Genomic DNA, 26,848 nt, shown 5'->3' on the forward strand with positions numbered 1-26,848 from the left:
CTAATTCAATTCTGTTGTGGTCAGAGAATGTTTTTGGTAAAACGTCAATATTTTTACATGTCTTATTGCACAGCATACAGTCTACTTTGGTGAATATTCCATGCGCCCTTTAAAAAATGGCCACCCTGTTATATGTTGTTTGGGAAATTTTATATATGTAAATTAAGTCAGGTTCGTTGGTAATTTTCTCTGAGCATTGTATATATTTCCTGATTTCTTTACTTACTTCTTTATGGACTATGGACACGTGTTGAAAGCCTCAAATTTATTGTGAATTTACTGATTTATCTTATTAAGTCCATTAGATTTTGCTTCATATACTATGAAGCATTTTGTTGGTTTATGTACTTTAGGATTTTTACATCTTTTATATAAATTCACCACTTTACAACTAGAAACAGCCTTCTGTTCCTGAAATTATTGCTTATTCAGAAGTCTACTTAGTTTGATATTAATACAGGCACTTTAGCAGGCATATGATTATAATTTACATGATCGGTCTTTCCAAAGTTAGATATATTATGGTGTTATTTCACAAGGCAAAACTCTCCTTTTTTAGTTCAGTTTAACGAGCATTCACAAATGTTCTCCATCATGTTTTCCCATCATAATCAACATATAGACTGTGTTCTACTCAAAAAGTGCCTCACAGCTACTTGTATTGATTCCTATTGCTGATGTGACAGATTACCATAAACTTCGTGACTTCATAAGACATTCTCTTACACTCCTGGATATAAGAAGTCACAAATAAGTCTTCAGAGGCTAAAATCTTGGTGTCAGCAGCATGGTTGCTTCTCCAGGAGAGAAAAGCTTCCTTACTTCATCAAGCTTCTAGAGACCTCTTGCACCTGTTTGTTCTATGGCTCAAGGCTGCACCTTTCATTACCTGGCCCTTTCCCTCTGATCTTGACTACTCTTGTATCCTTAAAAAGAACCTTTGTGATTATTTGGAGCCTATCCTGGGGATCCTGGATAATCTCCTTAACTCCAGATCTTTAATTTAATTTGCAAAGTCACTTTAGCTCCACAAGGTAGCATTCATAGTTGTGGGGATTAGGGAGTGGACATATTTAAGGACAATTATTTGCCCACACTGCACCACACCCCTTGAAGACCATCTCCCCGCCCCCCCCCCCCCCCCCCCGCCAACACAGCTCCTGACAACTACACTTCTAACTTCTGTTCTATAGCTTTCTTTCTTCTGAATGTCATGTAAGTGAAATCGTATACTCAGTAGTTTTTCTGTGTCTATAAAATGGTTTAGAGATAGAGTCTTTTTGTGTGTGTATATTTCAGTAATTTGCTGCTTTTTTTTTTTTTTTTTTTTTATTTGCTGCTTTTTTAATGTTGTTTTATTCCATTGTGTGAGTGTACCACAGTTTGTTTATTCATAGATTCATGGACATTTGTGTTGTTTTTAGCAATTATAAATGTACCTTCCTATAAACATTTGTGTACAAGTGTGGGTTTTTTTTTTGTAGATAAGTATTTCTATTTCTCTTGGATAAATATTTAAGAGTAAGAATATTTATTACATGCTTTGAAACGGTTTCACCATTTTGCATTTCCGTGAGAAATACACAAGAGTTCCAGTCATTTTGCAACCTTACCATCACTAGGCATTATACTAAGAGTAAGCAGTTTGTTTTTATTTTTTAATGCAATTTAGCCCTTCTAGTAATGAGTAGTAATAACTCATTGTGATTTTGACTTATACTTCCCTAAGGAGTAATTGTGTTGAACCAATTTTTATGTGTCCATTTCTATCTTTATAGAAGTGTGTCTCTGCAAACAATATAAAGGATATTCTCAATGAGCAAAGAATTACTGGTTGCTAGTTTTTATTCTTTAAGTGCTTTAAAGGTTTTAACTCCACTGTTCTGACTTCAGTCTCATGTGTACAGTGTTCTGGATTCTTTCATTATTTTATTTTACATTTTGTGCCTCTGTATGTCAGGTTTTCTTTTTCCTATTTTTTTTCTTTTTCCTATTTAAAAAAAATGTATTTATTTGTTTATTTGAGTGGAGGGGCAGAAGGAGAGGGAGAGAGAGAATCCTGAAGCAGACTCCCTGATGAGTGTGGAGCCTGATGGGATGCAGGGATCTGTCTCACGACCCCAGGATCATGACCTGAGTCAAAATCAAGGGTCAGACACTTAACCCACTGAGGCACCCAGGGGGCCCTATATGTCTGGTTTTCTTTCTCTCTGGATGCATTTATGATTATTTTCCTTCTACCTTTGGTTTCCAAAACTTGGTTATGATGCCTAGGTTTTTTTGTTTGTTTGTGTTTGTGTTTTTGTTTTTGTTTTTGTGTTTTCTAAAATTTCCCCCAGTGTTCATTGGCTTGGGGTTTCTGAGATTCTTAGATTTATGGTTTGTTGTCTTTCATTAATTTTGGAGCACTCTCTCCTATTATCTCTTCATTTATCACATATGCCCCATTCTACCTTTATTCCTTTTGCATGAAGGGTCTAATTATGTATATTTTAGATTCTATTACTTTCTCAGAACTGTTTAATGTTTTCTTATTTCTTTTCTCTGATATTGCTTCATTTAGTACTTATGGCTTTTCCATTTCATTCCCGTCTTTTAAAAAAATCTCTTTTTCATGAATGTTGTTCAGCTTTTCTACTAGACTTGGAAAAAAAATTTAAACATAGTCATTTTCTCTGATGATTCTAACACCTTTTATACATTACTATTTCTGGGTCTTGTACTATTGATGGTTTTATCCTTTGACAGTGTTTATTTTCATTTCTTTCCCTCCCCTTTGTGCTCTAAAACATATCACATTTTAATATTATGGTGAAGTAACTAAATATAAGGCACCCCAAGTTATCACTTATTTTCACAGTTTGGGGGGCAGTGCAATTAGAATTGATAATTCCCAATGATAATTTTCTTTTTTTTTTCCTTTTTTTTTAAATTGGTGTTCAATTTACCAACATACAGAATAATCCCCAGTGCCCGTCACCCAATCACTCCCACCCCCTACCCTCCTCCCCTTCTACCACCCCTAGTTCGTTTCCCAGAGTTAGCAGTCTTTACGTTCTGTCTCCCTTTCTGATATTTCCCACACATTTCTTCTCCCTTCCCTTATATTCCCTTTCACTATTATTTATATTCCCCACATGAATAAGAACATATAATGTTTGTCCTTCTCCGACTGACTTACTTCACTCAGCATAATACCCTCCAGTTCCATCCACGTTGAAGCAAATGGTGGGAATGGGTGACGGGCACTGGGGGTTATTCTGTATGTTAGTAAATTGAACACCAATAAAAAATAAATTAAAAAAAACAATGGAATATTACTCAGCCAATGATAATTTTCTACGAAAAAGTGGTTCCCCAAAACTCCTTTTCAGTTTACTGATGTTCAAAGATGGCACTATACTGATGCATGCTGCTAAACACATAGCAACAGATAAATAATATAATAATCTGAGCAGGAGGGATGTTTAGGTTTCTTTTTCACAAGGGATTATTTAATATATATATATATATATATATATATATATATATATATATATATATAACACTCTCCAAATAATAGGTTAAATTACAGGCATTCTGACCTCCAAAGGCTTCACCTTTTCCTGTTACCAAGTATTTCTATAATTGTCTTTTATATAGAATTGCAACATGCTATCTCATATTTCTGTGTGTATAAGATTTTTTCTGCCTGCTTGACTCTAATCCCTTTTGTGCCTGGTAATGTTCTATTCAATTTTTTACACAACCACATTGATTACTAAAGGGTCTATCACATAGGACAGATTCGATTTGAATTTGCTAGATTACATTAATTTTATTTAAAAATTAATACTATTCTGATCAAACCAGTACTGACACTTTTCCTAAGCTGTTGTGTTATTCATTCATTTTTTTATACAACATTTCTTAGTAATATATCATGCATTCTATTCTGGGAGCAGCTGGCACAATATCTGGAATAGATGTAGTGCATTGATTCTTGACTACTGGTAAATAACAGCTGGCAAAGTACATAATTGGGTAAGGAATAATAATAGCAGATAAAGTTGTATCTGCTCTATTCCAAAGGAAATCCTCAAAGAGACACAAAACTCATATTATTCCTTTTTTAATGTACCCAGATCCTGGCATATTTTGAAGGGAGATCTAGAAATTCTTTCTATAAGTAATAAAACAATTGAGACTTTATCTTTTTGTATCTCACTACTTAACTCACTGAAAAACACCTGTGGTATATAGATGACCAGTGAGTGATTGATGAACTTGTTGACTTAAGGTCAATTTATATGATATAGCATCTTTCCAAATAAGTAAGGTAAGTACAACTTACAAAGTGGATTCTAGTGCTAAAGAGAGTAGCCGAAGCACTGATGGTAATGAAGTCCCAGCTATCATACTGAATGACCACAGAGGATCACAGAAGATGGCATGGCAAGCTTTGAGTTTGACAAAATTAAATACTGTTTTTGATAAACTTTGCTAACCCTACTTCAAGGAAGTTAGGTTTATACAGAGTATACTCCAGTAAACCAAACATCTTAGGTTGCTACAAAAATAGAAAATTCTGAATTTAAAGATAATGAATCTAAATCTCTACTATAAAAGTACTTTTGAAAAAGTTTATCTACTTGAATATATAATATTATATCCTTGCTCAACAATCAGAGTGTCTTAGTAAAGAAAATTATATGCAATCTGGCACTACAGAAACCCATCTGCAAAAAAAGAGAAAATTAATGATTAGCTGAGTGAAACACAATCATAGAATAATATAATTTTAGGGATCATCTAGTCCAATACCCTTAATTTATACATGCAATAATCAAGACCTAAGCTCACAAAGAGAATTTAATGACAGGGCTAAGAACTTGAGTCCTCTAGATTTCAGATCAGATGTCTTTTCTTTTGAATCATCTTGTAAAACCATTGTGAGCTGATATTTATGTAACCCTCCTGTGATGATTGCACTGAAAACCAGGAGTAGGAATATATGTGGCTCTGCAATTTTATGTATTGACATAGTTGTTGGCTTATAGCTACTCAAGTAGAATTTGAAATTTTTCCATACTTATAGTACTTTGAGAACAATAAAATAACAGTGACCAAAGCCCAGATGTCAATAGTAAAGGAACTACACCTGGAGGAAATGTAGGTTAAAATGTGGCATAATGATCTCTAAAGACAATGTAATAGTTCTATGTGAACATATGCTAATATATGTTCAAAAGAGGTTTTGAAGTGAACCAAAAGCAAACCTACATACTACCAGGCTTCTCTCCATAAAAAAAAAAAAAAAAAAAAAACACACAGACAAACAAGCCAAAAAAAAAAAAAAAAAGTAAAAAACAGGTTTCAGGACAATTGCTATCTCAGATATGCACAAAATGTCAAATGGATAGGAAAACATGAAGTTTAGAAAGATAGACATGGAATATTTGCTTAGAATTACCGCTGTGAAGTGAGATTAATGGGAAGGGAGACACCGTGTGTGTGTGTGTGTGTGTGTGTGTGTGTGTGTGTTTGTTTTGTATTTACTTCACATTTCTGTTTGTTATTTTAATACTATAAATGTCCTGTCACTACTTTTTAAATAATGTTTTACTCTAAAATGGTGCTGCAGGGATGCCTGGGTGGCTCAGTGGTTGAGCGTGTGCCTTCAACTCGGGTTGTGATCCCGGGATCCTGAGATCAAGTCCCACATCAGGCTCCCTGTCGGGTGCTTGCTTCTCTCTCCCTATGTTGTCTCTCTCTCTCTCATGAATAAATAAAATCTTTAAACAAATGGTGCTGCAATTGAAATATGTAATCTAAAGAAGTCAATTCAGTAAGTCACTGGCAAAGGATATAGGTGTGTATTCATCTATTTCAAACATCATCTAAATGGCACAAAATGTGTCAGAGAGATCAGAGAAAGTGATAGGCTTCTAATAAGAATACAGATACCAATAGTTGTCCCAAAAAGAGCACAGGTTCAAAATAGCTATTTTTTTAAATATTTTATTTATTTGACAGAGAGAGAGAGAGAGTGGGAGAGTGCACAAGCAGGGCTAGGGGGCAGCAGGCAGAGGGAGAGGGAGAAGCAGGCTGCCCTCTGAGCTGGTAGCCCAACTCAGGACTCTATCCAGGACCCTGGGCCCATGACCTGAGCTAAAGGCAGACACTTCACCAACTGTGCCCCCTAGAAGCCCCAATAAAGTAACTATTTTGGAATAAAATAAAATTGTTAATTTAAGTAATTGGCAAATATCTTCAAAATCTTTAATGTTATACTAATGGTTCTATGGTATCACTTGTCTGTGAAAACTTCATTGGCACTAAATTGTGAGATTAGGGTAACCTCACTACCTTAGGTGGACAACTGAAAATGTTAATGTCTTCATTTTATCTAATTCCTCTCAAAATATGACTTATAACCACACTATAGACTTCAAGGCCTTCCAGAGGCATTGACTTCAACAGGTCTTCTCTACAATTACTAAGAGAAGGGTATCTGTTATTAGTTCTAATGTACTTTCTCTTCAATTAGATAAGACATCCCCTGGAATTGATCATGAACAGCTCTAAAGCAGAAATCAACTAATCTAAATTCCATTTCTATCCTGGTCCCTATTACATGTGTGGACTTGGATCAGTCACTTCATATTACTCTGTCTTAGAAACTGCTTCTGTAGAAACTAGAAGAAACCTGAAATTAAATAAATTTAGGTTTCAATTTCTATTTCCCACATAACTCTTGCTGATTTTCACACATTCAAAGATTGTTTTGAAAAACTCAGCTGAGAGTGGTTGTTGAAGTGATTTTATATTATTAAAATGGAATATAATGAGTTCACTTATCTGAATCTGGTCTATTCCCAAATATCTGTTGTATAGTGACTTTTTGGATAGAAGTCTATAATAGGTTAATTTAACTGAGAAAAACAATTCTTCCTTTCCCATACAAAAAAGCCCAAGTGTGTGTTGTTTTTTTTTTATATGACTAAAATTCTCTAACATCTATATAACTACTAATCAAAAATTTTTGGTATTAAGAAATAAAATATAAAGGATTTAGAGTAAAAATTACCCCAATGAGTATTTGTGATCCTCTTTTTTTTTCTATTTTTGAACACTGCTAAGACACTAACTTTAAAAAACAACTTGAGAGTTAATTTTTTGCTATTTAATGCTTAAAATTATTCAAAGTTTTCGCTGTCCACTTCAAGAAAGCCAGCCTTAAAAGACTGTTTGCTTTTTGACCTTCACTTTCTCAGAAGCCTGGAAGTCAGGAAAAAGTAGAGATCCAGTTAATCCCATGTTCTATTTACTGTTACATCTTTTTATTAAAAAATTGATAAATTCATCTTCTTCCTGTCAAATATTTTCTATAAATCCGTCATAAAAAGAATATAATCTACTTCAGAGTACCACAGCAGACAACTGTACCAACAAACACACACAATGGCTAGAAGTCATTGGTGAATCCCTGATTCCACCAGTGACAGGTAGCTATGAGTAGCACCAAGAACGACTGGGGCTTTGGGTTTTGGGATTTGTAGACTAAATAAACTTTTCACCTAAACATCATACCCTGTCATCACTATCTAAACATAGTCTGTTACAGAATGCTTTATGTCCTAGATCTTTGTTTTTGTGTTTTGTAAAGGATCTACTAGATAGCTCTTATTTATAAAAACACCCAATTTCATTCAGATTAAGACTTAGCTGTGCAGTAAAATCATTTTGTCAATAGATTACTGCAATTCACTGAGGGAGATGACTGCAAATTCATTATAAATGATCTTTCAATTATCCATTTTGCACAGTTTTAAAATTTCTTCACACATCCTAGGTTTGCTTGATACAGTTCTTTTTACCAAATCATCTTTTCTATTCACTTCGACAGATCTTTGACAATGATCAATGTTTTCCATTGAATCAATATGGTCTCGATATCCATGCTGATTGTGGCCACCATTCCACAGCAGAAGTATTTTTCTAGTTATTACATGCTTTACATGTTGAAACTTTCCAGAATCCACAACACTCACATAAGATATTAATTTTTTTTCATGCTTAGAAGTCTTCTGCATGAACTATGTTGATATATGTATGGAATTCTCATGAATTTTTAGCATTCACGTCTTTATTTTGATGCATGGAATTTGCTAGGCCTGTTCATTTTCTTCTCTCATAAGAAACTATTTCACTATTTTAAAAGATATTTTCTTTTAATAGTGTGAGGAAGACATTATTGATGATGCATATGTTTAAATATTGGGAAAATAAACTGTAGTTTTATCAAAACAAAAGCAGAGACATGATTGTGATTTACTGTACATCTTCCCACCAAGGCTTTCCCACACCTGAAACGCTAATCTGTGCGTTCACATTTATTGTAGTGGCCTTTCCATTCAGGGAGTGAATTCTGGAGATAAAAAATGTACATTAGTACAGGGAAATGTAAATTATGAGTTCAAATAGTGCAAGAATCTTGTCTTACATGTTCTGTTAACATGCCATCCAGTCCATCTACACTATGAATTAGGTTTACCAACTTCACATATATCTTTGTAATAATATGAAATGGAAACTATAAACATAATTAGAACAGAATTTACCCTACATCTCAAATATTACCTGCGTTTTAATAAACAGTCAAGCAAGAGATACATATTTCTGTGCACATAAAATTGGAAACATGTATTATACATAATCAGAATCTGTGATCGAGGTGATTACAAAAGAGGACCACATTTTCAAATGTGAATAGGCAGCATAATTTATGGAGAGCTATAATCACCATGATTCTATAAGACGGAGTGACAGTCTCCTAACTAGAAGTAACCGAAACAAATACAATTTGAGTTGCCCTCATCTGTCACCTTTGTGTTGCTTGTTCTCTTATGTGTCACAGACACATACCTCTCACATTACTTCATACCCCAGGAGCCCACACCCTTGGGGTCAGAGGTGATCAATAACTGAAGTTTCAGTGTGCAAATTATGGAGTCCTCACTACTATTTACGTAGCTGAGGTTATTTGTTCTTATTGAAAGAGCAATACAGAGATTCAAAGCAAAGATTCATATATATATAGCACATAAAGGGTTCTACACAAATCCTGACTCACAGAATATATTCAAATATATATTTATATATTTTCACATAAAGGGTTTTGCACAAATCCTGGCTTGCAGAAAGCTTGGAAGAAGCAGAAGTTCTTGCAGTGTTTCTTCTATTATTTGATAAGGAGATTTGCCCATGATGTCACCGGGGCTCCATACATTTCAAAATTGCATGATGCATCTGGCTGCTCATGTGGCTGGTCTGTCCTCTTCCCTGTGGGAGGCAATGTTTTATAGAAAGCCCTGACTATTAAGGCAGAAACAACTTCAAAGTATCTTCCCAGTATGCCATAGTTGTTCCTTATATTATACCATGAAAAATGATTTTGCTTTTTCCAAAAATAGTTTATGGCCAATTCATCCATCTAAGGCGAGGTGCATAGGTTAGTAGATTAATAGGAGGCCTATTTGAAGTGGACACAGGATATTAAGATCATACAAGTAAAAAGATGAATTCTGTAATACATAGAAAATATGATAAAACTCAGAAAAAGTAAGGTCAGGTTTGCACCAAATCTTAAAGGGACTTTGAAATAGGACTTTTGCAGTCTAGGACACACACAATTAAGGATACATTACAAACCATTTGTACTTTGCTGATTATTAAGACGATGTCATTTTTTGTAATGTGTTATGACATTATTCAGTCATATTTTCAGTAGAATATTGTTATGTATATTTGTGTGTGATCATAAACTATACTTGTCATATTCAGAATGTGGATTTAAAATCCAAGTGGGACAGCAACTTGCCCAGAACTTAATCTCAGGAGAAACTTAGAACTGAGCTGGTATAATGGAGTGAAGGCCAATTCTGCTACTTCGCAGCATCTCCTGAGACTCTGGGCAATAACGGGGGACACTGGTGGGAAGCCAATAGAGTTAAAAGTGTTCCTTCAAAAATATATGTATTTTTTTAACCTCGAAACTATGACAGTTCAGAAGCCTTAGAACACTTTGCTTAACTGACCTTCTAAAGAATGCATGGTGTAGTATGTTTATATCAATTGATACCAAAGATGGAAATTTCAAACAAGTTTTGGAGTGAGTGATGATGTGATGTCATCTGAACAGGGTGATGTTGTGGGAAGAAGCAGGACATTGGGGAGGGAGGAGGACCTCTCCCAGGTCACGGATGGAGATGTGTGCTTGCTTTCCCACTGGTATTGCTAGAGACTTCTATTCTCATGAATTTAAACAAGCAATTTGAAACACGAAGCAAATTCCAGGAATCTGTGTGCAAACGCTCATATCTACAGTTCTAAAGAAAGCCAGGCTGCCATTCTGTTTCTTAGAAGGTTATATTCTGTTACACACGTGGAAAAATTTCCATCTGGAAAAAGCCTTAACTGATTCTGTACCAGCAATTTCAGCTATTTGCTGTTTCATTAGCATATCATGTTAAGTTTATCTGTAATTTAATTATAAATTGATTAGAAAAAAAATATTCACCCTATCTTCTTGTTTTCTTTGTGTTATAATGTGTGAACAATTTAGGGGAGAATTCTAAGGCAATTCCCTTGTTTCAATTAGGCCATAAAATTGGATTAGTTGGTAGCAATGCAATAAACCTGTGCAAGAGTAGGCAGTTAGTTAGGTTCTAACAGGATGCCTGCAGGCCAGCAAAGAGGAAGTCAGAGGCTGGTCCTGGCCTCACTCCAAAACAAAACCACACGAAACTGGATCAAACCAGATAGGCCCAAGATGGCTGACAAAGCAGGGCAAAATTCACATTATTCCTTCCTTGTACTGCCTGACCATACTAAAATTTCCCCGCTGAGGATACTATGAACCCCCTGACTATATAAGGAAGAAATCCTGCATAACCCTGCTCCAGGAAATTCCCACCTCGAATAACGAAGAATCCACCCCTTTCTAGCTCTTCATTGACAGGTGTTAGTCAGTGAACAGCTAGAAACCCAAAGCCCCGTGGGTGTAGATCTCCCTGGAGCTCACCTGCTCTCACATCTTGAGAGTAAACTTTTCCTTTGCAGTAAAGCCTCTTCTGCTACTCTGACTCATCCTTGAATTCTTTCTGCAGCAAAGTCAAGAACTTGGCACCTGCTGGAGGTTGACTCTTCAGGGCCTAGCACACCCCAGGTATCACCTGGACTGCTTTATAATCTTCCAAGTACTTTTACATGTGATAAAGCATCGGATTCCCATGTTAGCTTTGTAAAACAACTATGTCGGTTATTATTACCCCAGATTAACAAGATTAGATGCTAAAGGAGAGAGATCAAGTGATCTCATTTTTAAGCTAGTGGCATGCCAATGCATAGAACCTAAATTTTGAAATTCTTAGTGAAGAGGGGACTCAGTCTAAACCAGTGCTTATACTTGATATCAAATGTCAAATGTCTACCGGGTTGCTTAAACTTGATTGCATATTAAAGTCAACAGGACAGCTTTTAAATCATGCTTAGGCATCACGCACACACAAATAAGATGGGGAGTTTTCAATACTAGTACTGCATTATAAGTTAATATTTATATAAATTAATATGAAAAATCAAAGACCCAGTAGATGATTGGAACCATCTAAACATTACTTGATTTTTGTCAAAAGCTCTATGTGTGTTTGGATACATGTTTTGTATGTGCATATGTGCATATATATATATATATATAGCTTATTATATATTGCTTATCTTATTCTTTCCAGCTTTTGTTGTTAAATTTTAAATACATGCTTCTTGTAACAAGTGAAGATTTTCTGGAATTCTGTCTTTAACAAATGACTTTATTCATATTTATTGTTATTACATATTTGTAGTTATTCCTGCCATAGGTGTTCATACATTTTTCACAATTTATCACTATACAAATTTTACTTAAAAATTTTTGGTACCCCAAAAACTTTAGCATTTGCTTAAAATTTTAAACTTCTAACACTATCTGGAGTCAATCAATAGACATAGCTTAACACATTTTCACTTTTTATGGTGTTCTCTTACCTTGTCTAAGATAATCAAGATAGTCAAGATTATAATTTATTAATTTTAACTTTCAACTTTTAGACTTAATAGCTTGTTTTATTATTTTCTTTCCCATCCCTGGTGCTTCCTTTATTCTTCCTGATTCATTTCTTTTTCTTGCGAAAATGTATCCTCCAGAGATTTTTTTTTTTAAAGAATCAATGGAAAGCAAAATTTCTTTATCCTTACATGTTTGAAGGTGTTATATCACTGTGACACTTGAGTGATAGTTTGACATAGATAAGAGCCCAGATGCAAGGTTATTTTCTTGTAAATTTTGTAAATTTTAAAGATATTTCTCTATCCTACATTTATATCCATTCTTAATAGCAAGAAATCTGATGGTAATCTGTCATTTATTGATAGGTAATCTCTAATTTTATCTTTGGAGAAAAAAAGTATTTTAAAAATCCCTAATGCTTAAAACTTTTTAGTATGGTGTGTCCAGGCACATTCCTGTATAAATCCATGCATGTGTGTGCACACTCACACACGTGTATGTGTTTGTGTGTCCATATGCATGTGTGTGAATTTGAGGAGTTCCTTTGTATCCTGCTTATTCAGTGGGCCCTTCCAATCTCACCTTTATATTACTTTTAATTTATAACTTTTTCTATAAGTCTTTCTTCTCCTTGGTTGGGACAATAACCAAAATAATTCTCAATGCCAAATCTGTCATTCATTGCCTGTTTTGCAAACACAGAGCTGAGTTCTCTACATATTTTTATTTGCCAGCTTGAAGATGTTAAGCTTTTTCAGTAGACATGCTACAGTCACATTGTAGGAAGGACAGATATTCTCTTTCAGGTTCTGGGGGTTCCTATGTCAGGTTCTTGCAGTATGTGGGGAGCTGTCTTTGGCTGGGAAGCCAGCAAGATCTCCTGGCATCATCTTGGTGCAGCTTCTCCCAGTGTCCCCTGGCACAGCTTTAGAGCAGCATGCTACCAGCAAGGCACCTTCTGTACCCAGCTGCCCCCAGAATAGGTCCTCCAACAGCTTTGCTGTACAGTGGTGAGAGGGGCACTTTCTGGTGACTTGTTTTCCCTGGCACACCCTCTCCGGGGTAATATCACTTCATGACTTCCCTTGGATACCTCCCCCAGAATCTTCAGGGAAGTTTTCAATGAATTTCTGGGCAAAGCATGTCCTATGGATGGATTCCCAGGATCCCAGAGGGGAGATCTGCATTGTCCCATGAGTAGCACCTAGAGAATTTGTCCAGCAGCAGTGATTTATGACTACCCCTAATAATGAGGTCTGGGTCTCAGCGTTGGTGGAGGCAATCCCCTTTTGGGTGTTTTATTATTCTTAGACAGGGTGCTTACACCTTATTTCTGCCATTCCTGTGTCCCATACTGGACAATTCCCTGTTAGGTCAATTCCATGTTAACTATTCTTTGAGCTTTCCATGTTTAAATTGGATAGTCTCTTCCTCTTTGCTGGATCCTAACTAATGTAGGGTACGCATTGGGGACCATCCCTTGAGATGGACCATAAAGATAGAATTTTGGAATTGGTTTGGCCATACCCTGAAGCTTGAGCACAGGGCTGAACTCTATGGGAAATGTGAGGCTAGTAATCCATGGTGCACTTCGGCATCATAATTCATCTGGTTAACACCTAAGGCTGATTGCAATGAAGTGACAGCAAATGTCTTAGGATCCCATGTGGCTGCTTGGCACTTGACTGTTATGGCAGTAGTGAGGACTATAAGCAGTGCTGGGTGGATTCTTTCAAGAGGACGAGGGTGATTATGAAAAGAAAATGACAAACTCAGATGTCTAAGTATCAGCTTGAGTCAAGGGCTGAGAACCAGAAGCTTCCATAACAGCCCAATAGAATTTCTTATTTATTCTATCTAAATGGCTAATGTTGCTAAACACAAAACCTAATAATGTGGGTAACTGAACTATAATGATGTCAAATTCAGTCTTGCCAACTTTCTCCTGTAAATGGCAGAGCATCCTTTGAGAAAGAATGGGATCCTAAAATTTAGAATAGAGGCACGTGTTTAAACCTGATGAAATTGATAATATTACATCCTGATGTCATTCTATGTCTTCCTTGTCAATGGAAGTGACTGAGCCTCTGTGTCTGAAAGTCCTGGGATAACCTCCCCTGCACAGATGACAAAGGGATACTAACCAGCAGCATGACAACCAAGATAGGCATTCAAATTCTGCAACTGTTGAGCCAAGAAGGCAGGAAGATAACACTAGATGTGTTTGAATCATCAGTACAGGCACACATATAAGAGGTTCTGGGTTCATCACATTACTTCATTCAACTGAATGTAGCTCTTCGTTGGTTGACTGAAACTTAAACTCCACAATGACCTCCACTTAAGAAGAGTGAGAGAGCCAGAGCTTTTTTGGAGTGATGTAGAAGAGAGAATCCAAAGAGAGACAGGAATGTTGTACTGGATTTACAAAATTAGAATTCACACATACTGCCTTAAGAAAAGTTAAACAAAGAGATAAATCTTAAATATAAGGATACAGACAGGTTGAAGTTAAAATGGAAAATAAGGGGGTGCCTGGGCACTCAAGTGATTGAGGATCTGCCTTTGGCTCAGGTCGTGATCCTGGTGTCCAAGGGTCAAGTCCCACCTCAGGCTCCCTGTGGGCCGCCTACTTCTCCCTCTGCCTACGACTCTGCCTCTCTGTGTGCCTCTCATGAATAAATAAAATCTTTAAAATAAGTAAGTAAATAAATAAATAAATAAAATGGAAAATAACAGATACAGTATGCAAAAACCAGTACTTTGAGTATTTTGTCTTTCAAAGCGGGACTTTAAAGCAAGCATGAAGTATCATGAGGGATAAGAAGGCATCTTGCAGGGCAGCCTGGGTGGCTCAGTGGTTTAGCGCCACCTTCGGCCCAGGGCCTGATCCTCGAGACCCGGGATCGAGTCCCATGTCAGGCTCCCTGTATGGAGTCTGCTTGTGTCTCTCTCTGTCTCTCTCTCTCTCTCTCTGTCATGAATAAATAAATAAAATCTTTAAAAAAAAAAAAGAAGGCATCTTGCAAAATGATGAAATGGTCAATTTACTAGGAAAATATAACCACTCTTAATTTATATGATTCTAATATAACTTGAAAATACATAAAGCCAGAAAATGGCTGAATTAAAAGAAGTACATTATTAATAGTGGAATATTTTTAATGTATTTGTGTGAGTAATTGGTGGAATTAGCATACAGACATTAGTAAGAGTTATTTCACAAATATGTCCTAATATGCATATATAATATACTGCACCCCAAAATTGCAGAATACAAAGTCTTGTCAAGTAGACTCAAAAAACTTTCCAAAACTGGCTGCATGTTAGACTATAAGGCTAATTTCAATAAATTCCAAAGGTTTTCAAAAGACTGAAATAATTTAAAAAGTGATTATAAGAAAGGCAACTGCTGTGAGAAAAACTAAAGGAAATTAGTATTGCCAGGGGAAAATAAAGAAATAAAAATATTTATTAAAACAACATACATCCAAAAATATGAATTCAAACAACTGACCTTTCCATTAGGAATATTTCTCAATGATTAGCACAGGGGATGAAATGTAACTCTAGCATAATGTGTGTCCTGGAATTCAGAAAACTTCACATAATCATCTTCATATAAATCCTGGTCTCTGGATTTTCAAATTCAATATTTGTGCTATGGGCAGAACATAAGACTTAACCATGGTTCCGAGACTAACTTTACACACAAACTTTCACTACTTGAAAGCAAATTACAGCTGATAAAAGAATAATGAAAGAATGAAAGGAGGAGTAAAAAATCAAAGAGGGGGATACTGATGTTTCTGCAATTATTAATATTGGAAAATATGAAATTTTTAAAAGAGTATTTAAAATATTAAAGAAGAACTATAGTAATATAATGACATTGGTAAGAGAGGAGGAATATATAATGTAGTTAGTAAACTCACTGTTTATATATATTTTTAAAGATTTTATTTATTATTTAAAGGAGAGTGAGTGAGCAAGCAAGAGAGAGAGAGAGCGCAACCAAGCCAGGAGCCTGATGTAGGGTTCTATTATCCCAGGACCCTGGGATCATGACCTGAGCTAAAGATGCTCAACATACCAAGGCACACAGATGCCCCTCATTGTTTATATTTTGAAACAATGAATGCTAATTCAATTGGAGATTTAATACAAGTTGTTTATTATAGTATGAAAGAAACCAGAAAAATGCAAGCAGGAGCAATAAAAAGGAGTAAAACCACTCCGGGGAGTGTGACTAGAGCTTAAAAGGGTGGTAGGAAAAGATGGGATCTTTCTGTCCAATGTACTGCTGTTGTATGGTTCATTCATGTGTGTGACATTTTGACTAGTAGAGCAAAATTTTAAAATAAATTTTAAAAAATCATTGATGAAAGGTAATATAAATGATTGTTTTAAAGGGAAAAAGGGAAAGAGGTTTTTGAAAAGCACCGTAACGGCATGAAAGGCCTTTTTGGAGCAATAGAAAAATCCTACATGTTGATGTAGATAGTTGGTATATGAATGTGTCTATCTCATGAAGCTGAACATAAGATTTGCACATTTTATTTCACATAAATTATACCTTAATAAATAAAATAATGAAAAAAAGTAGGGACACTATCTTGTACTCACCAGACATTGATTTTATTGCTTGTATACAGGGCCTCCACAAATATTTAATTTTATTAACACAAATAATCTTTCACAGAGTCTAACAAACCAGAAACATTCTATACAGTCAGTATGTGCATGTGACAGGGCTTACAAAGCACAGAAGACCTACAAGCAGTAGCTTAACAGAACGCTTCATGTCCATCTTCTTTCTAGTATCACAGCAGTATCAAGAGTCTGAGTTCACATTTTTGTTACTTTCTCTACTTCCTCATGTCTCCCACATCATGGTCACAAAATGGGTGCCTTAACTCTAAACATTGCTTCTGTATTCAAATCAGGAAGAGGAGAAAAGGCTCATTAAGTTCTGTTTATTTTATTAGACAATTCAAAGTGTATCCTGAATCCCCAGAATGAGCAAGCATGACTTTGGACTCTGTCATGGGGGGGGGGGAGGTGCAAGGGGGGTGGGGTTAGGAATGTCGATTCTATTAGCAAATCCACAGTAGGGCTGCAGTTGTGTGATGCTTCTTTATGTGTTATTGTCTTTTCTAGCAAATGTATTGTACATAAGTTACCTACTCACGGAATTTCAAAGCCATGGTAGATAGGGGCTGAACCATATGCTTTATTTGTTTTATTCCAAATACATGTAAAAGAAAAAAACCTTTTTCATATATTCAATTAATTAATCCTCATCAAGATATTTTCTTACATAAGACTGAGATCCTAATTAAAGACCTATTCGCTACACTCTAATCCCAAGTGAGTCTCCAAAGCCCTAAACAACACCTCTGCTTTGTGCAATGAAGTGCCCTAGGAGTAGTAGGTACCCAGCCTTGGAAGGCAGAAGCATAGTCTGAATGTCTATTATCAAAGAACATTTAAACACAAATTTCACAATTAGATGATATCTGAGTTTTTTCCAACTCTGAGAGTTCGTGAAAAAAAAAATTGAGTGCTCCCTTATAAAGGAAAAATGTAATCTGCAGTCCGACACTTTGGCATTCTCATTTTTCAATTATGGAGACCTGACTTCAAGAAATATAATGCCTTATGTAAAATAAAAAATGAATTCTGACCTATTTTCCACGTTAGGAGTGGACTGACTACAAAGAAAATTAAGTGTGACATACTTAGGAAGGGGAACATGAACTTTCCACAGAAGTAAGAATGTGGATCTGTCTTGAGCTTACATGGCATTGAATGAGGAATTCCCTTGATTTCACTCTGTGTGGTACAAATTTTGAAATTAATTATGTGTCTTCATCAAATATCCCAGAAACTTAACATACTATCATTTTAAGGTTTACATCATAATTCTTAGGGATGCATTAAATTATTCATGTAAACTGAAAAATTAAGGGGTGTCTGGGTGGCTCAGTTGCTTAAGCTTCTGCCTGCGGCTCAAGTCACAATCCCAGGGTCTTGGGATCAAGCCAGCCTTGGGGGTCCCTGCTCCACAGTGAGCCTGCTTCTTTCTCCTTCTGCCTGTTTCTCCCCCTATTTGTGCTCTCTCTCTCTCTCTCAGTCAAGTAAATGGGTAAAATCTCTAAAAATAAATAAATAAACAAAAGGAAAAATTGAATTTAAAGTAATGAATATATAATTAAATTAAATTTAAAATATTCTGAAACTACCAATCCTTGCAGTCAGTTACTGCTTCAGAAGAGATCCAAAACGTGTTCAATACATGTTCATTAACCATTTCATAGTTTTAATGGGCTGGGATGTTAAAAGACTATTTACAGTTACCTAATCTCCTTGTGCTGTTGGCAGAGTAGCATAGCAGGGCATAGCAAAGTACTTTGTACATATCAAAGTAGCTCATGATGTGGTCGATCTATCTATTTGTTATAATTAATGCTATCTTGGCGAGTAGAAGTTTGAAGGTGCCTCTCACTGATCCTGAAGATGATAACCATAAAGAAGGAAGGATTTCTTCATTTCAAGTCACTTCCATATTTCACATAGACAGACTTGGTTTCAAGTCATAGAAATTTTTAGGAGATGGACCAAGAAAGTTATATTGACTCAAACTGTCTTCCGCTTATTTGTCTCATCTCAGAATATGTTATTCTACTCTGCTTTTGAATGTAATACAATGGAGATTTTTTTTTCAATTAGTGAATATTTCACTCTGATTGTTATACAATTGTTGTTAATAAACAATTGATTATTTTTAAAAATATTTTATTTATTTATTCATGAGGGACAGAGAGAGAGAGAGAGAGAGAGACAGACAGACAGACAGACACAGGGAAAGGGAGAAGCAGGCTCCATGCAGGGAGCCCAACATGGGACTTTATCCCAGGTCTCCAGGATCACACCCTGGGCCAAAGGCAGTGCTAAACTGCTGAGCCACCCAGGCTGCTCTTTAATTGATTATTTTATCCAAAGAATTTCAAAACTACTGAAGAACAAAAAACTTACATGATCAACCTGAAAAGGATTTTTTAAACTAAAAAATAAAACATAAAACAGATATATTTGTAACCATTCTATATTTGTGCATAACAAATTGCTACAGAAAGCAATTTTTTGTATTTGTTTCAGAAATATAGTAATAGCTTTCAAATGAAGAATATGATTTCTTTTTTTTTAAGACTTTATTTATTCATGAGAAACACAGAGAGAGAGAGAGAGAGAGGCAGAGACCGGCAGAGGGACAAGCAGGCTCCATGCAGGGAGCCCGATGTGGGACTCGATTCTGGGATTCCTAGAATACAAAAGCCACTCAGTGACTAAACCGCTGAGCCAGTCAGGGATCCCCAAGAATATGATTTCTGATTTAGAAATTTCTAGCATGTTCAGACTGTGCTTTCACATTAAGGTAGGACAACACTGTACTTTTTGAATTACTAATGTTCCTGGTTCCAAAATTCTGCATGCAAAAGTCATCCCTGAAGCTACTCAGATGCAGTTTAGTTCAGGTATTCATCGTCTGAGGTATTCTGGGACTGAACCAGAATCTACAATACTGGTAAAAATTAAAATTGCCTTAAGAAAATTTTTTTAATAAACACCAAATATAATACAATTTCAAGGCATGTAGCATAGGGGTTGTAAAAAAGTGAAAGAAATATTAGAGAACAATTTGAAAGCTATTTATTTGAGCAGAATATACAATATTAGGGAACAATTTTAAAGCTATTTATTTGAGCAGAATATACTACATTTATTAGATAATTATTTACCATTTTTTGTGAAGGTATAATTTCACATTAACATTATGTTAGTTTTAGATATACGACATAATGACTCAATATTTGCATATATTGAAATGATCATTACAATAAGTCTATTTAACATCCATCAGCATACATGGTCAAGATTCTTTATTTTGTGATGACATTTAAGATCTACTCTCTTAGCAACTTTCATATTTTTTTCAAGTCTTTATTTAAATTCTAGTTAGTAAACACGTATGGTGAAATAGGTTTCAGATGTAGAATTTAGTGACTCATCACTTACATAAAACACCCAGTGCTCACCACAAGTACCCTCCTTAATCCCCATCACCCACTTAACCCAACCCTCACCTACCTCCCTCCAATCAACCATCAGTTTGTTCTCTATAATTAAGAGTCTTTTATGATTTGCTTCCCCCCCTCTTTCTTTTCCCTTCCCATATGTTTATCTGTTTTGTTTCTTAAATTACACACGAGTGAAATCATGTGGTATTTGTCTTTTTCTGATTGACATTTCACTTGGCATAATACACTCTAGCTCCTTTCAAGTCATTGTAAATGGCAAGATTTTATTCTTCTTGATGGTTGAATAATATTCCAATTTGTTCATATCTATCTATTAATATATATATATGCATACACCACATCTTTATCCATTCATCAATAGACTTTGGATTCTTTCCGTAGTTTGGCTATTTGTTGATAATGCTGCTACACTGGGGTAAATGTGCCCCTTTGAATCTATATCTTAGCAACTTTCAAATATGTAATATAGTATTATTAACTATAGTTAGCATACTGTACATTATATCCCAGTGACTTGACTTTTTTATAACTGGAAGTTTGTATCTATTGACCTCCTTCACCCATTTGCTCACCCTTCACCTTCCACCTCCGGCAACCATTAATCTGTTCTTTGTATCGATGAGCTTGTTTGCTGTTGTTTTCGCTTTAAATTCCATAAATCAGTGAGATCATAGGTTATTTGTCTTTCTTTGTCTTACTTATTTGACTGAACATAATGCCCCCAAATGGCAAGATTTCTTCTTTTATGCCTGAATAATGTTCCATTGTATACTACAACTTCCTTATCAATTTATCCCTCAATGGACAATTAGGTTGTTTCCATGTCTTGACTATTGGAATAGTGCTGTAATGAACATGGGGGGGTGTATGTCTTTTAGAGTTAGTGTTTTCCTTTTTTTTTTTTTTTTTGATAAATTCCCAGAAGTCTAACTGCTGGGTCATATGGTAGTTATTTTTTGAGGAACTTCCATAGTGTTTGCTATAGTGATTAACCAATTTACATTCTGACCAATAGTGCACAAGGGTTCTTTTTACTCCACCGCCTCACCAACACTTGTTATTTCTTGTCATTTTGGTAATAGTCATTCTAACAGGTGTGAGGTAATACCTCACCATTGTTTTGATTTACATTTCCCCAATGATTAGTGATCTTGAGCATCTTTTCACATATTTATTGACTATCTGTATATCTTCTTTGGGAAAAAAACTGTATTCAAATCCTCTGCCCATGTTTTACTTGGAGGTTTTGTGGGGTGTTTTTTTTTTGTTGTTGTTGTTGTTTGTGGTGGTTTTCTTTTTTGCTATTAAGTAGCATAAGATCTTTTTTTATGTTTTTTTTTTAAGGATTTTATTTATTCATTCATGAAAGACACAGAGAGAGAGAGAAGCAGAGACATAGGCAGAGGGAGAAGCAGGCTCCATGCAGGGACCCCATTATGGGACTTGATCCTGGTACTCTACGATCACACTCTGAGCTGAAGGCAGACATGCTTAACTGCTGAGCCACCCAGGCATCCTTTGTGGCATAAGTTCTTTATATATATTTTTATATTAACCCTGTGGGTATAAGATTGTAAATATTGTAAATATTTCCTCTCATTCAGTAGGTTGCCTTTACGTTTTGCTGTGATTTTTAGTTTGATGTTTGCTTATTTTTTAAAAAGGCACTTCCATGCCATTCAGATATTTGCCCTAAGTTTGCTACTTTGGTTTAGGCCACAAAGGAATCCCTTAACTTTAGTGTTTCAATATTTAAAACTGAAAATAAATAATGTTAAATAATTGTGGAGATTTCTGAAACTAGGCAGTACTTAAAACTAAAATAATAGAAATCTTATAAAAAACTCCATAAATTTCATATTATGCAATGTAAAAAATATATGTATTTGTAGATTTTTATCATTACAGAAGCATGCATGGCTTTAAATAGATAAAATCAGAATGCACGAGCAATTAGTTTAGGTTAGTTTTTCATTTAATATTCTATTATAAATGTTTCATCCAATGATGCATATCTTGATATTTTTGCCTTCACTAGCTGCATAATAAATCACTAATTTGATACGCTAAATTTTTTTCATTCGTTTCCCTTTTGTAAAGACTTTAGTTTTGGTTATCAGTCAGAAGATGCACACAATGAATGTTTGCTCCAATTTTCTGAAATAGTTAAGTAACGTATGTGACACTTATACAGATATAATATTTTTTTTTTTTTTTTTTTTAAAGATTTTATTTATTTATTCATGAGAATGCACAGGGAGGAGAGAGAGGGGCAGAGACAGGCAGAGGGAGAAGCAGGCTTCATGCAGGGAGCCTGATGTGGGACTCGATCCAGGGTCTCCAGGATCACACCCTGGGCTGCAGGCGGCGCTAAACTGCTGAGCCACCGGGGCTGCCCCAGATATAATATTAATGAGATATTATGCTGTAAATATAGAAGAGCATTTACAAATGTGAAAATATTTGCAATACATTACATGTTTAAAAAAGCCCACTATCATCGGTGCTGAGCAATCCTCACTTTTAAAGAAAAATTACACAAACATTTACATGCATGTCCATATACAAAAACATCTGGCAGTATGTAAACAGTAGAACAATGATCTCTAAATAGCAAGATTATTCATTTTTTTCCTTGTATATTTCTAATATTTCAAATTTTCTAGATGTTCTTTTTATTAGAAATATTTTTTTTTAGAGTAAGCTGATTTGTAAAACAGAAAAATTGGCAACTAATCCTGTTAATGTTGAGGTAGAAGTGGTGCCCTAAAATGTTTGGGCAAAGATATGGTGAAATATAGCAAGAGACATAGCTTACTTAATCTTTGACCCAGTAATTTTACTCATGAACCTTCATCATAAGAAAATAATTCAAGAGAAGCAAAATGATATATTAATAAAAATTTCAGTTGAAAGAAACTAAATAACACTTATATTTTCAAAATTAAAGTGTTGGCATGATAAGTTATGACATATCAATAAGAAAAAATGTTATGTAGTAATGCACAAATGCACAATTTGTAGAAGTATCATTTAGCAAATTTATTTCCAAAAAACAACTTATAATGTTGAATTAGTATTCTTAATATGTGCATAAACCTACCAAACTGATTTGCAGGAATTTATTCATAACAAAAATAAGTTGTATGCCCCTAAATATTTGTATAAAAGTATTTACAATAAGAAAAATTGTAAATAACTGGTGTTTCCAAAATATTTTCCACAATACACATGCACTAATTTAAAAATCTTTCTTGATAAGTATTTACATTATCTGTTATTTTTGCCCATTTTAGGCACTGTTACAATGTCAACAAAAATTTTGTGAATTTAGGAGTGTGAAATTGTTTGATTCAATCAACATTTCCCATATTACTGGACTGTCATCATTTTGTTTATAAATTTAAAATATTTCTGTCCATAATTTGCCTTTTTAAATTTTAGGTAACTTTAATCATTGCAGCTACTAACATTTTTTCCAGTCATGTAATATTATATATATTCATATTCCCTAGTATTCACTTGCCTTTTATTTATGATGGCTCCTATGACATATTACTTTTTAATTCATATAGCCAAATCAATCAAAATTTCTGCATCTAAGAGTTGGCCTTTCAAGCCCATACACCCAAATATCAATCCCACAAAAGTAGTCTCGAAGATTTTCTGATATGTGTATAAATATGAAGAACATTTATATATTTTAAGCAACAAGAATTTAATTTCGTGCATGATAAAACGAAGTATCTATTTTTCTCTAATTATAAAGATCTGTCCTGTTGATTTGAAATGTCACCTTCATCATAAGTTAAATTCATAAATATACATATCTTTTCGAACTTGTTTTGTCTATGTTATTGATCAATATTTTGAGTTAATACTACCATTATTGCAACAGTTTGAAACGTATTTTATGATACCCTTGTATAAAAATATTTGTAACGTGATATTGCTGCTTAAGATTCTTATTTTTTTCTTCCATAATTATTGATAGTTATATTTTTCCACATTTTCAAATTTATTTTTTGGTCACATGTAATATTTTTTAGTCACATGTAATATTTTCAGGTATCTTCACCTCTCCATACACCTTGTGTAGCTGTTTATAGCATTTATCTAAGGTTTTTTTAAAATTTTTTTTCTTACTTATTTTCGAAGGACTGTTTCTGTTTTTTGTGTTTTGGTTTTTTTTGTCCATCAATTAGGTCTAGTATTATGTTTTGCATTTTCTTATTAATTCCTTCATTCTACTATTATATTTATTTTATTGGGTATGGTTTTATCTTCATGATTTGAATACACAGTTCAGTTATTTTCAATCTTCTTATTTTAAATAAATGCATATTGAGCTGTAAACTTCCTTTGCAATTCCTAATATCTTTATATTATGATATTGTGGTTAGAAAATATGTTGCCACTTATGATTTTCTGACTTCCTGAGACTCTTTGTAGCCTAATATATAATGATTTATAAGTAATAGATATAAAATAATAAACATATTTTTACAAATTCTGTTTCTTGTAAAATATTTTTATTCTGTTTATTGCATATACTATGCTGTGCCTATGTATGCATATGTGTAAAAGCTCAAGCATACTTACTGTATGCTATACTTACACTTTCCATTCCTGCTAATTTTTGCTTAATTTATTATTAAATTAGATAGGGGTTTGTTATTGCCTCTAAGGATGAATAACTGAATATAAAAATGCAACTTTCTCTTCTTTTTCTTCTCGCTCTGCTTTCTTTTTCATAGTCTAGAAATACTTCAAGTTCCACTCTGTCACTTTCTTTGTCAAGCTACAATCACTCTCCAATCTAATCACCCAATTTGGTGAGAACAGCAGTGTGGGCAGTCTGTTTCAGGGAAATGGCTCTACTATCTGCTGCTCATGACAAGCATGGACCACAGATAGACAATTCCTGCTGAACAAAGTGTGCATTTAAAAGTAAGTAAGCTCCAGAAAATCCCCCAATGCTCCCCTGTCCCCCGGGCTCTTACTGATTCACCCTTCATACTAGGTCCTCTGGCCTTTATTGTACTGTCTTCCTGGGGGTTTCATATTGTAGCTCCTCAACTCTTATTTCTCCTCCAGCCTGGTTATTCTGCTTTCTATCTTTGAACGATTACTCAGAATTTCTAGTTTTCTGATTATACTTTCTTTTTTTCCCCCCAGATTTGCAATATTTTTTTTTTCAATTATTTCAGAGGCTTTGGGATAGAAAGCTAGATACAGATGATATCTATATCATGATATCTTGATACAATATACTTTCCACTCAGATGTCTAGAAGTCATTTTTAACATTTAATAGTTTAAAACTATTTTTCTTACTAGTAGGATTTAATTTTCTGTATACTGGTAACAGTCAAGTATAATTTAAATTATTCAAACAGCATTCACAAATACAAAGGGATTGAAATAGCAGACAATTGGGATGCCTGGGTGGCTCAGCAGTTTAGCAACTGCCTTCAGCCCCGGGGTATGATCCTGCATTTCTGAGATCAAGTCCCAAGTCGGGCTCCCTGCATGGAGCCTGCTTCTCCCTCTGCCTATGTCTCTCTCTCTCTCTGTCTGTGTGTTTCTCAAGAATAAATAAAATATTTTTTAAAAATAGCAGATAATCCTTTTTATGTGTAAAAAGCAAGCTGAAAACATCTTGTTTTTCAAATGTTGGAACACTGGTTGTGATGGCTTACCACGACAAGATTCAAATGTATCAGTATCTTTTCTTAAGTTAGCCAAAATTATTTTATGTAACACTTTTGTTGTTTTTGCTACCTCTGGGAGTTTGATTTTAACTGGACTTTAGGAAGAAAAAAGCACAATCATAGAATCCAGTAACTAAAATTAAAATTACAGAGCAATGTTAGTTCCTCATAGGAGATTATTAAAATGCTTAAAAGTCTAGGCTTTAAAACATAGAAAATAGAAAGATTGGGAGTGCCCCGGTGGCTTAGTCTATTAAACATTATGACTCTTGATTTCAGTTCAGGTCATGATTTCACGGTGGTGGGATTGAACCCTGCATTAGGCTCTGCCCTTAGTGGGGAGTCTACTTAAGATTCTGTCTCTCTCTCTCTCTCTCTGCCCCTCCCCCTGCTCTGTGCTCTTTCTCTCTGATACAAAAAATCTTTTAAAAAATCCAGAAAGGTTTCAATAACAAAACATGTGCTCTGAGCTCCAGAATATAACATGAAATTAAATAATAAATATTAAGGACACCTAAAATTCTCGGTATCCAAAACATCACCAGATTGTATTATTCCCCTTCGCTGCATTGTCACCACTTAGTGGGAGCTGGCTCCACTCTAACAGGTCCTCAGCAAGATTCTCCTACCTGCTTTGATCAGCATACTTCTCTCTTCCCCTCTTCAAAATCTTCTCCACATTGCCCCCAGGATGGTCTTTTCAAAACACAAATCTGGTTCCGTCATTCATCGGCATGGAACCCTTCAAGGGCTACCCCAAGCCCTTGGGGGAAGGATCACGGTCCTCAAATAGGTGTCAAGCCCTGCACGTGTGGTTGGGGAAGGTGGCATCACTTAGCTCCCATCTCTGTGCTCTGCTCCTTACAACATCTTATCCCAGCTACACTGGCGCTGTTTACTTTCTTGAGCATAGCCTTCTATTTTTGTTAATACGTCAAGGTCTTT

At 34.9% G+C, this 26,848-nt stretch overlaps 1 long non-coding RNA gene across 1 annotated transcript; it reads right to left on the reverse strand.

The window, feature by feature from the left end:
• Positions 1-9,054: 9,054 nt before the first annotated feature.
• On the reverse strand, positions 9,055-26,776 carry LOC140617237 (uncharacterized). The gene is made up of 2 exons (XR_012017480.1): positions 26,533-26,776; positions 9,055-9,324 (listed from the first exon to the last, which is right to left on the reverse strand). It is a non-coding gene; the product is annotated as an uncharacterized lncRNA (long non-coding RNA).
• Positions 26,777-26,848: the final 72 nt, after the last annotated feature.

Source organism: Canis lupus, chromosome 1 (assembly GCF_048164855.1).
Source record: "Canis lupus baileyi chromosome 1, mCanLup2.hap1, whole genome shotgun sequence".
Taxonomy (NCBI): Eukaryota; Metazoa; Chordata; class Mammalia; order Carnivora; family Canidae; genus Canis; species Canis lupus.